The sequence below is a fragment of the Chiloscyllium punctatum genome, chromosome 34 (assembly GCF_047496795.1).
Source record: "Chiloscyllium punctatum isolate Juve2018m chromosome 34, sChiPun1.3, whole genome shotgun sequence".
Classification (NCBI taxonomy): domain Eukaryota; kingdom Metazoa; phylum Chordata; class Chondrichthyes; order Orectolobiformes; family Hemiscylliidae; genus Chiloscyllium; species Chiloscyllium punctatum.
The window spans coordinates 32,354,836-32,372,052 of NC_092772.1; the positions used below are offsets into that span (position 1 = coordinate 32,354,836).

The 17,217-nt window shown below is 55.1% G+C and overlaps 1 long non-coding RNA gene across 3 annotated transcripts in view; it reads right to left on the minus strand.

The window, feature by feature from the left end:
* The window catches only part of LOC140459002 (uncharacterized), an 886,814-nt gene that overhangs the window by 460,211 nt on the left and 409,386 nt on the right, over nt 1-17,217 (minus strand). For 2 of the 3 annotated variants that reach the window (XR_011953813.1, XR_011953811.1), the window contains exon 3: nt 7,741-7,858. This is a non-coding gene — a long non-coding RNA (uncharacterized lncRNA). The remainder of the gene's footprint in view (nt 1-7,740; nt 7,859-17,217) is intronic. The other variant, XR_011953812.1, reaches the window with a different exon arrangement.

Below are 17,217 nucleotides of genomic sequence, written 5' to 3' on the forward strand. Positions count from 1 at the left end.
TAACACGCTCCTCAAATGACACCCTCCCCTGAATAAAACACTCCCCAAATAACACATCCCCCCAAATCACATGCGCCCCAAAGAACATACTCCCCAAATAACGCGCTTCCCAAATAACGCGCTTCCCAAATAACACTCTCCCCAGACAACACTCTCCCCAAATACCACACTCCTCAAATAACACACTCTGGAAATAACACACTCCACAAATGACACACTCCGCAAATAACACGTTCCCGCAAATCACATGCGCCCCAAAGAACACACTCCCCAAATGACGCGCACCCCAAAAGACACACTCCCCAAATAACACTCTTCCCCAGACAACACTCTCCCCAAATACCACGCTCCTCAAATAACACGGTCCCCAAATAACACACTCCCCAAATAACACACTCCCCAAACAACACTGTCCCCAAATAACACACTCCACAAATAACACGTTCCCCAAATAACACTCTCCCCAAATAACACTCTCCCTAAAAAAAAGCTCCTCAAATAACACGCTCCCCAAATAAAACACTTCCCAAATAACACGCTCCCCAAATAACACACACGCCAAATAATAGACTCCCCAAAGAACATGGACCCCAAATAGCACAATCCCCAAAGAGCACACTCCCCAAATAACACACTCACCAAATAACACGTTCCCCAAATAACACACTCCCCTAATAACACGCTCCCCAAATAAAACACTCCCCAAATAACACGCTCCCCAAATGACACGCTACCAAATAACACATTCCCCGAATAACACACTCCCAAAATAACACGCTCCCCAAAAACTACGCTTCCCTAATAACCCACTCCCCAAATAACACATTCCCAAATAACCCACACGCAAGAAAGCAGACTCCCCAAATAACACCCTCCCCAAATAATACGCTCCCCAAATAACGCACATGCCAAATAATACACTCCCCAAATAACATGGACCCAAAATAGCACACTCACCAAATAGCACACTCCCCAAATAACACACTCACCAAATAACACATTCCCCAAATAACACGCTCCCCAAATAACACACTCCCCGAATAACACATTCCCGAATGACACACTCCCCAAATAACAAGCTCCCCAAATAATACGCTACCCAAATAACACGCTCCCCAAAGAACACACTCCCCGAATAACACACTCCGCAAATAACAGACTCCCCGAATAACACACTCTCCAAATAACCCAATCCCCAAATAACACATTCCCCAAATAACCCACACGCCAAATAACATGCTCCGCAAAAAACACACTCCCCAAATAAAACACTCCCCAAATAACACCCTCGCCTAATAACACATTCCCCGATTAAACCACTCTCCAAATAATCCACTCCCCAAATAACACATTCTCCAAATAACCCACATGCCAAATAACATGATCCCCAAATAAAACACTCCCAAAATAACACCCTCCCAAAATAACACGCTCCCCAAATAACACACTCCCCGAATAACACATTCCCGAATGACACACTCCCCAAATAACAAGCTCCCCAAATAATACGCTACGCAAATAACACGCTCCCCAAAGAACACACTCCCCGAATAAAACACTCCGCAAATAACAGACTCCCCGAATAACACACTCTCCAAATAACCCAATCCCCAAATAACACATTCCCCAAATAACCCACACGCCAAATAACATGCTCCCCAAATATCACACTCCCCAAATAAAGCGCTCTCCAAATAACACCCTCGCCTAATAACACATTCCCCGATTAAACCACTCTCCAAATAACCCACTCCCCAAATAACACATTCTCCAAATAACCCACATGCCAAATAACATGATCCCCAAATAAAACACTCCCAAAATAACACCCTCCCAAAATAACACGCTCCCCAAATAACACACTCCCCAAATAACACTCTCCCCAAATACCACTCTCCCCGAATAACATGCTCCCCGAATCACACGCTCCCCAAATACCATGCTTCCCAACTGCCACTCTCCCCAAATAACACGCTCCCCAAATAACACGCTCCCCAAATAACACAATCCCCAAATAAGACGCTCCCCAATTAATACGCTCCCCAAATAACACTCTCCCCAATTAACACACTCCCAAATAACATGCTCCCCGAATAACACGCTTCCCAAATAACACTCTCACCAAATAACACAATCCCCAAATATCACACTCCCCAAATAACACACTCCCAAATAACACGCTCCCCAAATAACACGCTCCTGAAATACCACACTCCCCAAATAACATGGTCCCCAAATAACACGCTCCCCAAATAACACCCTCCCCAAATAACACACTCCCAAATAACACACTCCACAAATAACACGCTCGCCAAATAACACATTCACCAAATAACACTCTCCCCGAATAACGCACTCTCCAAATAAACCACTCCCCAAATAACACATTCCCCAAATAACCCACACGCCAAAAAGCAGGCTCCACGAATAACACGCTCCCCACATGAAACGCTCCCCAAATAACACACACGCCAAATAACACACTCCCCAAATAACATGGTCCCCAAATACCACACTCCCCACATACCACACTCCCGACATCACACACTCCCCGAATAACACACTCCCCGAATAACACACTCCCCTAATAACACACTCTCCAAATAACACACTCCCCAAATAAAACGCTCTCCAAATAACACACTCGCCGAATAACACATTCCCCGATTAAACCACTCTCCAAATAACCCATTCCCAAAATAACACATTCCCCAAGTAACCCACATGCCAAATAACATGCTCCCCAAATAAAACGCTCCCCAAATAACACCCTCCCAAAATAACACGCTGCCCAAATAACACACTCCCCAAATAACACGCTCCCCACATGACACAATCTCCGAATAACAGGTTCCCCAAATAACACGCTCCCCAAATACCACTCTCCCCGAATAACATGCTCCCCGAATCACACGTTCCCCAAATACCACGCTTCCCAAATACCACTCTCCCCAAATAACATGCTCCCCAAATAACACACTCCCCAAATAACACGCTCCCCAAATAACACAATCCCCAAATAAGACGCTCCCCAATTAACACGCTCCCCAAATAACACTCTCCCCAATTAACACACTCCCAAATAACACGCTCCCCAAATAACACGCTTCCCAAATAGCACTCTCCCCAAATAACACAATCCCCAAATAACACGCTCCCCAAATAACACTCTCCCCAAATAACACAATCCCCAAATAACACACTCCCCAAATAACACGCTCCCGAAATAACACACTCCCCAAATAACATGGTCCCCAAATAATGCATTCCCCAAATAACACACTCCCCAAATCACACCCCCCCCAAATAACACACTCCCAAATAACACACTCCACAAATAACACGCTCGCCAAATAACACATTCCCCAAATAACACTCTCCCCGAATAACGCACTCTCCAAATAAACCACTCCCCAAATAACACATTCCCCAAATAACCCACACGCCAAAAAGCAGGCTCCCCGAATAACACGTTCCCCAAATAAACGCTCCCCAAATAACACACACGCCAAATACCACACTCTCCAAATAACATGGTCCCCAAATACCACACTCCCCACATACCACACTCCCGACATCACACACTCCCCGAATAAAACTCTCCCCCAATAACACACTCCCGAATAACACACTCCCGAAATAGCACGCTCCCCAAATGACACTCTCCCCAAATAACACACTCCCCGAATAACACGCTCCCCAAATAACACACTCCCCGAATAACACGCTCCCCAAATAACCCACTCCCCAAATTTAAATGCTCCCCAAATAACACACTCGCCTAATAACACACTCCCCGATTAAACCACTCTCCAAATAACCCACTCCCCAAATAACATATTCCCCAAATAACACACGCGCCAAATAACACACTCCCCAAATAACATAGTCCCCAAATACCACACTCCCCACATACCACACTCCCCACATCACACACTCCCCGAATAACACACTCCCCAAATAAGACATTCCCCAACTAACACGCTCCCCAAATACCATGCTCCCCAAATGACACGCTCCCCAAATAACACTCTCCCCAAATAACACAATCCCCACATAACACACACCCAAATAACACACTCCCCAAATAACATGGTCCCCAAGTAACGCATTCCCCAAATAACACACTCCCCAAATAACACACTCCCCAAATAACACACTCCTCAAATCACATGGTCCCCAAATAACGCATTCCCCAAATAACACACTCCCCAAATAACACACTCCCCAAATAACATGGTCCCGAAATAACGCATTCCCCAAATAACATGCTCCCCAAATAATACACGCCCCAAATAACACTCTCCTCAAATCATATGCTCCCGAAATAACAGAACTCCCCAAATAACACATTCCCCAAATAACACTCTCCTCAAATCATATACTCCCGAAATAACAGAACTCCCCAAATAACACACTCCACAAATAACATACTCCCCAAATAACACATTCCCCAAAACACTCTCCCCGAATAATGCACTCTCCAAATAAACCACTCCCCAAATAACTCATTCCCCAAATAACCCACACACCAAAAAGCAGGCTCCCCAAATAACACACTCCCCGAATAGAACGCTCCCCAAATAACACACACGCCAAATAACACACTCCCCAAATAACACACTCTCCGAATAACACAATCTCCAAATAACCCACATGCCAAATAACATGTTCCCCAAATAACACGCTCCCCAAATAACACACTCCCCAAATAACACCCTCCCAAATAACACGCTCCACCAATAACACGCTCCCCAAATCACATGGTCCCTAAATCACATGGTCCCCAAATAACGCATTCCCCAAATAACACGCTCCCCAAATAACACACTCCCCAAATAACATGGTCCCCAATTAACGCAATCCCCAAATAACATGCTCCCCAAATAACACGCTCCCCAAATAACACGGTCCCCAAATAACACACTCCCAAATAACACGCTCCCCACATAACATACTCCCCAAATACCGACACAACAAATAACACGCTCCCCAGATAAGACACTCCTCAAATAACACATTCCAGAAATAACACATTCCCAAAATAATATGGTCCCCAAATAACACACTCCCCAAATAACACATTCCAGAAATAACACATGCCCCAAAAAAGACGCTCACCAAATAACACACTCCCCAAATAACACACTCCCCAAATGACATACGCCCCAAATAACACGCTCCTCAAATAACATGCTCCCCAAATAACACTCTCCCCAAATAACATGCACACCAAATACCACACTCCGCAAATAACATGCTCCCCAAATAACACTCTCCCCAAATAACACACTCCCCAAATAACACTCTCCCCAAATAACACACACACCAAATACCACACTCCGCAAATAACATGATCCCCAAATAACACTCTCCCCAAATAACACACTCCCCAAATAACACTCTCCACAAATAACACTCTCCTCAAATAACAAGCTCCCCAAATAACACATTCCCCAAAAAACACATTCCCCAAATAACACATTCCCGAAATAACTCACTCCCCAAATAACACACTCCCTAAATAACAATCTCCCCAAATAACAGGCTCCCCAAATAACATGCTCCCCAAATAACACGCTCCCCAAATAACGCATTCCCCAAAAGACACACTCCGCAAATAACACTCTCCCCAAATAACACACTCCCCGAATAACACCCCCCCAAAGATACACTCCCCAAATGACAAGCTCCCCAAATGCTACGCTCCTCAAATAGCACGCTCCCAATATAGCACGCTTCCCAAATAACACGGTCCCCAAATAACTCACTCCCCAAATAACAAATAACACACTCCCCAAGTAACACTCTCCCCAAATAACACGCTCCCCAAATAACACACTCTCCAAATAACACATTTCGGAAATAACATGCTCCCCAAATGACATGCTCCCCAAATGACATTCTCCCCAAATAACACACTCCCCAAATAACACATTCCCCAAGTAACACTCTCCCCAAATAACACGCACCCCAAATAACACCCTCCCCAAATAACACATACCCCAAATAGCACGCTCCCCAAATAACACCCTCCCCAAATAACACTCTCCCAAATAAGACTCTCCCCAAATCACATACTCCCGAAACAACAAACTCCCCAAATAACACATTCCACAAATAACACCCTCCCAAAATAACAGATTACCGAAATAACACATGCCCCAAACAACACTCTCCCCAAATAGCACACTCCCCAAATAACACACTCCCCAAACAACACACTCCCCAAATAACACTCTCCCCAAATAACACCTTCCCCAAATAACACCCTCCCCAAATAACACTCTCCCCAAATAATACTCTCCCCAAATAAAACGCTCCCCAAATAACTCGCTTCCCAAATAACACGCTCCCCAAATAACATGGTCCCCAAATAACACACTCCCCGAATAACACACTCCCCGAATAAGGCACTACCCAAATAACACACTCCCCAAATAACGCACACCCAAATAACATGGTCCCCGAATACCACACTCCCCAAATAACACACTCCCCGAATAACACACTCCCCGAATAAGGCACTACCCAAATAACACACTCCCCAAATAACGCACGCCCAAATAACATGGTCCCCAAATACCACACTCCCCAAATAACACACTCCCCAAATGCCACACTCCCCAAATAACACCCTCCCCAAATAACACTCTCCCCGAATAATACTCTCCCCAAATAAAACGCTCCCCAAATAACTCACTCCCCAAATAACACGCTCCCCAAATAACATGGTCCCCAAATAACACACTCCCCGAATAACGCACGCCCAAATAACATGGTCCCCAAATACCACACTCCCCGAATAACACACTCCCCGAATAACACACTCCCCAAATAACACACTCCCCAAATAACACACTCCCCAAATGCCACACTCCCCAAATAACACGCTCCCCAAATAACACTCTCCCCAAATAACACACTCCTCAAATAACACACTCCCCAAATAACATGCTCCCCATATAACACACTCTCCAAATAACCCACTTCCCAACTAACACATTCCCCAAATAACCCACACGCCAAATAACACGCTCCCCAAATAACACGCTCCCCAACTAAAACGCTCCCCAAATAACACGCTCCCCAAATAAAACGCTCCCCAAATAACACGCTCCCCAAATAACACGCTCCCCAAATAAAATGCTCCCCAAATAACACACTCTCCAAATAACCCACTTCCCAAATAACACATTCCCCAAATAACCCACACGCCAAATAACACGGTCCCCAACTAAAACGCTCCCCAAATAACACGCTCCCCAAATAAAACGCTCCCCAAATAACACGCTCCCCAAATAACACGCTCCCCAAATAACACGCTCCCCAAATAAAATGCTCCCCAAATAACACACACCACAAATAACACACTCCCCAAATAACACTCTCCCCAAATAAAACACTCCCCAAATAACGCGCTCCCCAAATAAAACCCTCCCCAATAACACGGTCCCCAAATAACACGCTCCCCAAATAACACGCTCCCCAAATAAAACCCTCCCCAATAACACGCTCCCCAAATAACACACTCCCCAAATAACACGCTCCCCAAATAACACTCTCCCCAAATAAAACACTCCCCAAATAACACGCTCCCCAAATAAAACCCTCCCCAATAACACGCTCCCCAAATAACACACTCCCCAAATAACACACTCCCCAAATAACATGCTCGACCAGTTTGACCCTCCCCAATGAAGCTGAGGATCAGCAGATTCCTCTGTCTAACCTACTCACCAATGAACACGCCACTTAAACCACTCACCATCCTGCCCCGGGAGTGTTCGACTCTGCCTGCAGTGTGTCTGAGTCAAGGTCCTAGGAATTCCTCTTTAACGGCATTGTGGGGGGGTCCCTGCAACACATGGACAGAAGTGAATCAAAACTGGAGCTGTGCAGTACTTTCCCCAGAGACTGTTCAATCGAGGAAAGGCTTCAATCCATTGATCCACTAAAAAGTCCCATAATAAAATATTCCCCAAACAACACACTCCCCGATCTGGAATCTCCCCGGCTGCTAAACTCCCTGCTCTGGACACTCTCTGATTCACACCTCATAAAATAACGCACTCCCCACTTCAGTCACTTGAACAAATTCCTCAGTGAATGCCCTCAATGATTCAAATTCTCCTCTGAATGATTGAGCATTCTCATGCACAAGTGGACAATATTCAGGAATTCACACCTTCCGAAGTCACACACTCCTTGACTTACACACTCGCCTGGCTACACAGTGCCCTTTCACAGCCACAAGCGCTGTCCCCCTCAGATGCCGACACATCCCACCCTCACTTTCCGAACACGGTTGACCCCCAACTCTCCGTCTCCAGGGGCTGGACAGTACCAGGACAGATATCATGTGTTGGGACACACCAGATGAAGGGCTTTTGCCCGAAACGTCGACTTCGATGCTGCCCGAACCGCTGCGCTCTTCCAGCACCACGGACCCAGAGCCCGTGTCATGGTCAGGTCGGCGCCCAGCCCCGTAACTGGGACCTTCGGCACCCCCTTGCACAGCTCACCCCGTATCACACAGGAAATAGCCGCAAGGGGGGGGGGACTGTCATGGCTGACCGTGCAATCTCAGTATCTCCTTCCTGCCCTTCCCCCCTACCCCTTCAAGAATCTTGAATCTATCTGAACCAACCAGGCCCACCGGTTTCCTGGGGGAGAGAATTCCACAGGGTCACAACTCTCTGGGTAAAGGAAGTCTTGCTCAGCTCCGTTCCAGAATGGCCTTAACCCTTTCTCCTTCGACTGTGACACCCCCCCCCCCCCTCCTCTAACATTGGTCAGCGAGGTAAAAGCAATGACTGCAGATGCTGGAAAGCAAATGCTGGATTAGTGGTGCTGGAAGAGCACAGCAGATGCTGCCCGAACTGCTGTGCTCTTCCAGCACCATTCATCCAGTCATTGTATAGGTCACCCTGCACAGCCTGCACCCAGGCAGAGGAACCTGCACCCACCTCTTTCCACCACCCCCCCACATCCCCAGCCCAGATCCCCCCACGTATCTGACCAGGTCACAGTGTTGAGGCCATCCTGTTTCCCACGACAGGTGACTCCCTATCTCTATCCAGGTCACCATGTACTCCAGCCCAGATCCTGCAGTCCACGTCAGCCTGTATCCCTGTCCAGGTCACCCATGCTACTTTAAGCAGGCCCTCCCACCGTAAAGACAGAGTGTAAGCTCAGACAGATGCTCCAAGCCCAATTCTCTGTTTCAATAACTTTGGTTCAGTGGCGAGATGGTTGAAATGTCAGGAGTGAGACTGACAGCAGGACACGCGCATACCACAGATTGCCCAAGATTACGAGACACACACACATGCACAGACACTCTCTCTCTCACACACAAACACACAGTTACACAGACCTACCAAGACACACACACACACAGCGACACACACAGAGACAAACATACATACATAGTGACAGAGACACATGCACAGAGCAGATTCCCCATGATTATGAGACAAACACACCAGAAGAGGGCAGACTTGCCCATATTATTGTCCATCGAACCAGCCAGACTGTACACGACACACCAACTTCCCAAGGACTTCATACGTTTATGAAGCTGGCTGTCGCGTAGACAGCAGAACAGGTCGGCAGTGCAACCACAAGCAAGGCACAGCAAGTGCAAAAGCCCCATCGTGAGTAGGAAGTGGGTTTCCTGATGAAGGGATTTTGCCCGAAACGTCGATTCTCCTGCTCCTCGGATGCTGCCTGACCGGCTGTGCTTTTCCAGCACCACTCTGATCTTGGCTCTGACCTCCAGCATCACCAGCCCTCACTTTCACCTGACCGTAGAGAATAGACCCTGAGTGTAGGGGGGAGGGGGTAGACCCTGTGTGTAGGGGGGGTGGGCCCTGTGTGTAGGGGGTGGACCCTGTGTGTAGGGGGTGGACCCTGTGTGTAGGGGGTTGACCCTGTGTGTAGGGGGTGGACCCTGTGTGTAGGGGGTGGACCCTGTGTGTAGGGGGTGGGCCCTGTGTGTAGGGGGGGGTGGGCCCTGTGTGTAGGGGGTGGACCCTGTGTGTAGGGGGTGGACCCTGTGTGTAGGGGGTGGACCCTGTGTGTAGGGGGGGGTTGACCCTGTGTGTAGGGGGGGGTTGACCCTGTGTGTAGGGGAGGTTGACCCTGTGTGTAGGGGGGGGTTGACCCTGTGTGTAAGGGGGGGGTTGACCCTGTGTGTAGGGGGGGGTGGACCCTGTGTGTAGGGGGGAGGGGGTAGACCCTGTGTGTAGGGGGGGGTTGACCCTGTGTGTAGGGGGGGGTGGACCCTGTGTGTAGGGGGTGGACCCTGTGTGTAGGGGGGGGTTGACCCTGTGTGTAGGGGGTGGACCCTGTGTGTAGGGGGTGGGCCCTGTGTGTAGGGGGGGGTTGACCCTGTGTGTAGGGGGTGGGCCCTGTGTGTAGGGGGGGGTGGACCCTGTGTGTAGGGGGTGGGCCCTGTGTGTAGGGGGGGGTTGACCCTGTGTGTAGGGGGTTGACCCTGTGTGTAGGGGGGGGTGGACCCTGTGTGTAGGGGGTGGACCCTGTGTGTAGGGGGGGGTTGACCCTGTGTGTAGGGGGGGGTTGACCCTGTGTGTAGGGGGTTGACCCTGTGTGTAGGGGGGGGTGGACCCTGTGTGTAGGGGGGGGGTTGACCCTGTGTGTAGGGGGGGGTGGACCCTGTGTGTAGTGGGGGGTTGACCCTGTGTGTAGGGGGGGGTGGACCCTGTGTGTAGGGGGGGGGTTGACCCTGTGTGTAGGGGGGGGTGGACCCTGTGTGTAGGGGGTTGACCCTGTGTGTAGGGGGTGGACCCTGTGTGTAGGGGGGGGTTGACCCTGTGTGTAGGGGGTGGACCCTGTGTGTAGGGGGGGGTTGACCCTGTGTGTAGGGGGGGGTGGACCCTGTGTGTAGGGGGTGGACCCTGTGTGTAGGGGGGGGTTGACCCTGTGTGTAGGGGGGGGTGGACCCTGTGTGTAGGGGGTTGGCCCTGTGTGTAGGGGGGGTTGACCCTGTGTGTAGGGGGTGGACCCTGTGTGTAGGGGGGGGTTGACCCTGTGTGTAGGGGGTGGACCCTGTGTGTAGGGGGGGGTTGACCCTGTGTGTAGGGGGTGGACCCTGTGTGTAGGGGGGGTTGACCCTGTGTGTAGGGGGGGTTGACCCTGTGTGTAGGGGGGGGTTGACCCTGTGTGTAGGGGGGGGTTGACCCTGTGTGTAGGGGGTGGACCCTGTGTGTAGGGGGGGGTTGACCCTGTGTGTAGGGGGGGGTGGACCCTGTGTGTAGGGGGTGGACCCTGTGTGTAGGGGGGGGTTGACCCTGTGTGTAGGGGGGGGTTGACCCTGTGTGTAGGGGGGGGTTGACCCTGTGTGTAGGGGGGGGTGGACCCTGTGTGTAGGGGGTGGACCCTGTGTGTAGGGGGGGGTTGACCCTGTGTGTAGGGGGGGTTGACCCTGTGTGTAGGGGGGGGTTGACCCTGTGTGTAGGGGGGGTTGACCCTGTGTGTAGGGGGTTGACCCTGTGTGTAGGGGGGGGTTGACCCTGTGTGTAGGGGGTGGACCCTGTGTGTAGGGGGGGGTTGACCCTGTGTGTAGGGGGTGGACCCTGTGTGTAGGGGGGGTTGACCCTGTGTGTAGGGGGTGGACCCTGTGTGTAGGGGGGGTGGACCCTGTGTGTAGGGGGTGGACCCTGTGTGTAGGGGGGGGTGGACCCTGTGTGTAGGGGGGGGTTGACCCTGTGTGTAGGGGGGGGTGGACCCTGTGTGTAGGGGGGGGTGGACCCTGTGTGTAGGGGGGGGTGGACCCTGTGTGTAGGGGGGGGTTGACCCTGTGTGTAGGGGGGGGTTGACCCTGTGTGTAGGGGGTGGACCCTGTGTGTAGGGGGGGGGTGGACCCTGTGTGTAGGGGGGGGTTGACCCTGTGTGTAGGGGGGGGTTGACCCTGTGTGTAGGGGGGGGTTGACCCTGTGTGTAGGGGGGGGTTGACCCTGTGTGTAGGGGGGGTTGACCCTGTGTGTAGGGGGGGGTTGACCCTGTGTGTAGGGGGGGGGTTGACCCTGTGTGTAGGGGGTTGACCCTGTGTGTAGGGGGGGGTTGACCCTGTGTGTAGGGGGTTGACCCTGTGTGTAGGGGGTGGACCCTGTGTGTAGGGGGGGTGGGCCCTGTGTGTAGGGGGTGGACCCTGTGTGTAGGGGGTTGACCCTGTGTGTAGGGGGGGGTGGACCCTGTGTGTAGGGGGGGGTGGACCCTGTGTGTAGGGGGGGGGTTGACCCTGTGTGTAGGGGGGGGGTGGACCCTGTGTGTAGGGGGTGGACCCTGTGTGTAGGGGGGGGGGTGGACCCTGTGTGTAGGGGGGGGTGGACCCTGTGTGTAGGGGGGGGTTGACCCTGTGTGTAGGGGGTGGACCCTGTGTGTAGGGGGGGGTTGACCCTGTGTGTAGGGGGTTGACCCTGTGTGGAGGGGGGGTTGACCCTGTGTGTAGGGGGGGGTGGGCCCTGTGTGTAGGGGGGAGGGGGTGGACACTGTGTGTAGGGGGGGGTGGACCCTGTGTGTAGGGGGGGTGGACCCTGTGTGTAGGGGGGAGGGGGTGGACACTGTGTGTAGGGGGGGTGGACCCTGTGTGTAGGGGGGAGGGGGTGGACCCTGTGTGTAGGGGGGGTGGACCCTGTGTGTAGGGGGGAGGGGGTGGACCCTGTGTGTAGGGGGGTGTTGACCCTGTGTGTAGGGGGGGGTTGACCCTGTGTGTAGGGGGGGTGTGGACCCTGTGTGTAGGGGGGGGGTGGGCCCTGTGTGTAGGGGGGGGTGGACCCTGTGTGTAGGGGGGGGGTGGACCCTGTGTGTAGGGGGGGGTGGACCCTGTGTGTAGGGGGTTGACCCTGTGTGTACGGGGGGTTGACCCTGTGTGTAGGGGGTGGACCCTGTGTGTAGAGGGTTGACCCTGTGTGTAGGGGGGGGTTAACCCTGTGTGTAGGGGGGGTGGACCCTGTGTGTAGGGGGTTGACCCTGTGTGTAGGGGGTGGACCCTGTGTGTAGGGGGGGGTTGACCCTGTGTGTAGGGGGGGGTTGACCCTGTGTGTAGGGGGTTGACCCTGTGTGTAGGGGGGGGTTGACCCTGTGTGTAGGGGGGGGTTGACCCTGTGTGTAGGGGGGGTTGACCCTGTGTGTAGGGGGGGCTGGACCCTGTGTGTAGGGGGGGTTGACCCTGTGTGTAGGGGGGGGTGGGCCCTGTGTGTAGGGGGGAGGGGGTGGACACTGTGTGTAGGGGGGGGTGGACCCTGTGTGTAGGGGGGGGTGGGCCCTGTGTGTAGGGGGGGGTGGACCCTGTGTGTAGGGGGGGGTGGGCCCTGTGTGTAGGGGGGAGGGGGTGGACACTGTGTGTAGGGGGGGGTGGGCCCTGTGTGTAGGGGGGAGGGGGTGGACACTGTGTGTAGGGGGGGGTGGACACTGTGTGTAGGGGGGGGTGGACCCTGTGTGTAGGGGGGGGTGGGCCCTGTGTGTAGGGGGGAGGGGGTGGACCCTGTGTATAGGGGGTGGACCCTGTGTGTAGGGGGGGGTGGGCCCTGTGTGTAGGGGGGAGGGGGTGGACCCTGTGTATAGGGGGTGGACCCTGTGTGTAGGGGGGAGGGGGTGGACCCTGTGTGTAGGGGGGGGGTGGGCCCTGTGTGTAGGGGGGGGTGGGCCCTGTGTGTAGGGGGGGGTTGACCCTGTGTGTAGGGGGTTGACCCTGTGTGTAGGGGGGGGTTGACCCTGTGTGTAGGAGGGGGTGGACCCTGTGTGTAGGGGGGGGTTGACCCTGTGTGTAGGGGGTTGACCCTGTGTGTAGGGGGTGTTGACCCTGTGTGTAGGGGGTGGACCCTGTGTGTAGGGGGTGTTGACCCTGTGTGTAGGGGGGGGTTGACCCTGTGTGTAGGGGGTGGACCCTGTGTGTAGGGGGTGTTGACCCTGTGTGTAGGGGGTTGACCCTGTGTGTAGGGGGGGGGGGGTGGACCCTGTGTGTAGGGGGGGGTGGACCCTGTGTGTAGGGGGGGTGGACCCTGTGTGTAGGGGGTTGACCCTGTGTGTAGGGGGTGGACCCTGTGTGTAGGGGGTGGACCCTGTGTGTAGGGGGTTGACCCTGTGTGTAGGGGGGGGTGGGCCCTGTGTGTAGGGGGTTGACCCTGTGTGTAGGGGAGGGGTTGACCCTGTGTGTAGGGGGGGTTGACCCTGTGTGTAGGGGGTTGACCCTGTGTGTAGGGGGTGGACCCTGTGTGTAGGGGGGGGTTGACCCTGTGTGTAGGGGGTTGACCCTGTGTGTAGGGGGTTGACCCTGTGTGTAGGGGGGGGTGGGCCCTGTGTGTAGGGGGTTGACCCTGTGTGTAGGGGGGGGTTGACCCTGTGTGTAGGGGGGGTGGACCCTGTGTGTAGGGGGGGGTTGACCCTGTGTGTAGGGGGTTGACCCTGTGTGTAGGGGGGGGGGTTGACCCTGTGTGTAGGGGGGGGGGTTGACCCTGTGTGTAGGGGGTGGACCCTGTGTGTAGGGGGGGGTGGACACTGTGTGTAGGGGGTTGACCCTGTGTGTAGGGGGGGGTGGACCCTGTGTGTAGGGGGTTGACCCTGTGTGTAGGGGGGGGTGGACCCTGTGTGTAGGGGGGGGTTGACCCTGTGTGTAGGGGGTTGACCCTGTGTGTAGGGGGGGGTTGACCCTGTGTGTAGGGGGGGGTTGACCCTGTGTGTAGGGGGGGTTGACCCTGTGTGTAGGGGGGGCTGGACCCTGTGTGTAGGGGGGGTTGACCCTGTGTGTAGGGGGGGGTGGGCCCTGTGTGTAGGGGGGAGGGGGTGGACACTGTGTGTAGGGGGGGGTGGACCCTGTGTGTAGGGGGGGGTGGGCCCTGTGTGTAGGGGGGGGTGGACCCTGTGTGTAGGGGGGGGTGGGCCCTGTGTGTAGGGGGGAGGGGGTGGACACTGTGTGTAGGGGGGGGTGGGCCCTGTGTGTAGGGGGGAGGGGGTGGACACTGTGTGTAGGGGGGGGTGGACACTGTGTGTAGGGGGGGGTGGACCCTGTGTGTAGGGGGGGGTGGGCCCTGTGTGTAGGGGGGAGGGGGTGGACCCTGTGTATAGGGGGTGGACCCTGTGTGTAGGGGGGGGTGGGCCCTGTGTGTAGGGGGGAGGGGGTGGACCCTGTGTATAGGGGGTGGACCCTGTGTGTAGGGGGGAGGGGGTGGACCCTGTGTGTAGGGGGGGGGTGGGCCCTGTGTGTAGGGGGGGGTGGGCCCTGTGTGTAGGGGGGGGTTGACCCTGTGTGTAGGGGGTTGACCCTGTGTGTAGGGGGGGGTTGACCCTGTGTGTAGGAGGGGGTGGACCCTGTGTGTAGGGGGGGGTTGACCCTGTGTGTAGGGGGTTGACCCTGTGTGTAGGGGGTGTTGACCCTGTGTGTAGGGGGTGGACCCTGTGTGTAGGGGGTGTTGACCCTGTGTGTAGGGGGGGGTTGACCCTGTGTGTAGGGGGTGGACCCTGTGTGTAGGGGGTGTTGACCCTGTGTGTAGGGGGTTGACCCTGTGTGTAGGGGGGGGGGGTGGACCCTGTGTGTAGGGGGGGGTGGACCCTGTGTGTAGGGGGGGTGGACCCTGTGTGTAGGGGGTTGACCCTGTGTGTAGGGGGTGGACCCTGTGTGTAGGGGGTGGACCCTGTGTGTAGGGGGTTGACCCTGTGTGTAGGGGGGGGTGGGCCCTGTGTGTAGGGGGTTGACCCTGTGTGTAGGGGAGGGGTTGACCCTGTGTGTAGGGGGGGTTGACCCTGTGTGTAGGGGGTTGACCCTGTGTGTAGGGGGTGGACCCTGTGTGTAGGGGGGGGTTGACCCTGTGTGTAGGGGGTTGACCCTGTGTGTAGGGGGTTGACCCTGTGTGTAGGGGGGGGTGGGCCCTGTGTGTAGGGGGTTGACCCTGTGTGTAGGGGGGGGTTGACCCTGTGTGTAGGGGGGGGTTGACCCTGTGTGTAGGGGGGGGTTGACCCTGTGTGTAGGGGGTGGACCCTGTGTGTAGGGGGTTGACCCTGTGTGTAGGGGGGGGTTGACCCTGTGTGTAGGGGGGGTGGACCCTGTGTGTAGGGGGGGGTTGACCCTGTGTGTAGGGGGTTGACCCTGTGTGTAGGGGGGGGGGTTGACCCTGTGTGTAGGGGGGGGGGTTGACCCTGTGTGTAGGGGGTGGACCCTGTGTGTAGGGGGGGGTGGACACTGTGTGTAGGGGGTTGACCCTGTGTGTAGGGGGGGGTGGACCCTGTGTGTAGGGGGTTGACCCTGTGTGTAGGGGGGGGTGGACCCTGTGTGTAGGGGGGGGTTGACCCTGTGTGTAGGGGGTGGACCCTGTGTGTAGGGGGGGGTTGACCCTGTGTGTAGGGGGGGGGTTGACCCTGTGTGTAGGGGGGGGTTGACCCTGTGTGTAGGGGGGGGTGGACCCTGTGTGTAGGGGGGGGTTGACCCTGTGTGTAGGGGGTGGACCCTGTGTGTAGGGGGGGGTTGACCCTGTGTGTAGGGGGGGGTTGACCCTGTGTGTAGGGGGGGGTTGACCCTGTGTGTAGGGGGGGGTTGACCCTGTGTGTAGGGGGTGGACCCTGTGTGTAGGGGGGGGTTGACCCTGTGTGTAGGGGGGGGTGGACCCTGTGTGTAGGGGGTTGACCCTGTGTGTAGGGGGGGGTTGACCCTGTGTGTAGGGGGGGGTTGACCCTGTGTGTAGGGGGGGGGTTGACCCTGTGTGTAGGGGGGGGTGGACCCTGTGTGTAGGGGGGGGTTGACCCTGTGTGTAGGGGGGGTTGACCCTGTGTGTAGGGGGGGGTTGACCCTGTGTGTAGGGGGGGGGGTGGACCCTGTGTGTAGGGGGGGTTGACCCTGTGTGTAGGGGGGGTTGACCCTGTGTGTAGGGGGGGGTGGACCCTGTGTGTAGGGGGGTTGACCCTGTGTGTAGGGGGGGGTTGACCCTGTGTGTAGGGGGGTTGACCCTGTGTGTAGGGGGTTGACCCTGTGTGTAGGGGGGGTTGACCCTGTGTGTAGGGGGGTTGGACCCTGTTTGTAGGGGGGGGTGGACCCTGTGTGTAGGGGGGGGGGTTGACCCTGTGTGTAGGTGGGGGGTGGACCCTGTGTGTAGGGGGGTGTTGACCCTGTGTGTAGGGGGGTTGGACCCTGTGTGTAGGGGGGGGTTGACCCTGTGTGTAGGGGGGGCGGGTGGACCCTGTGTGTAGGGGGGGGTTGACCCT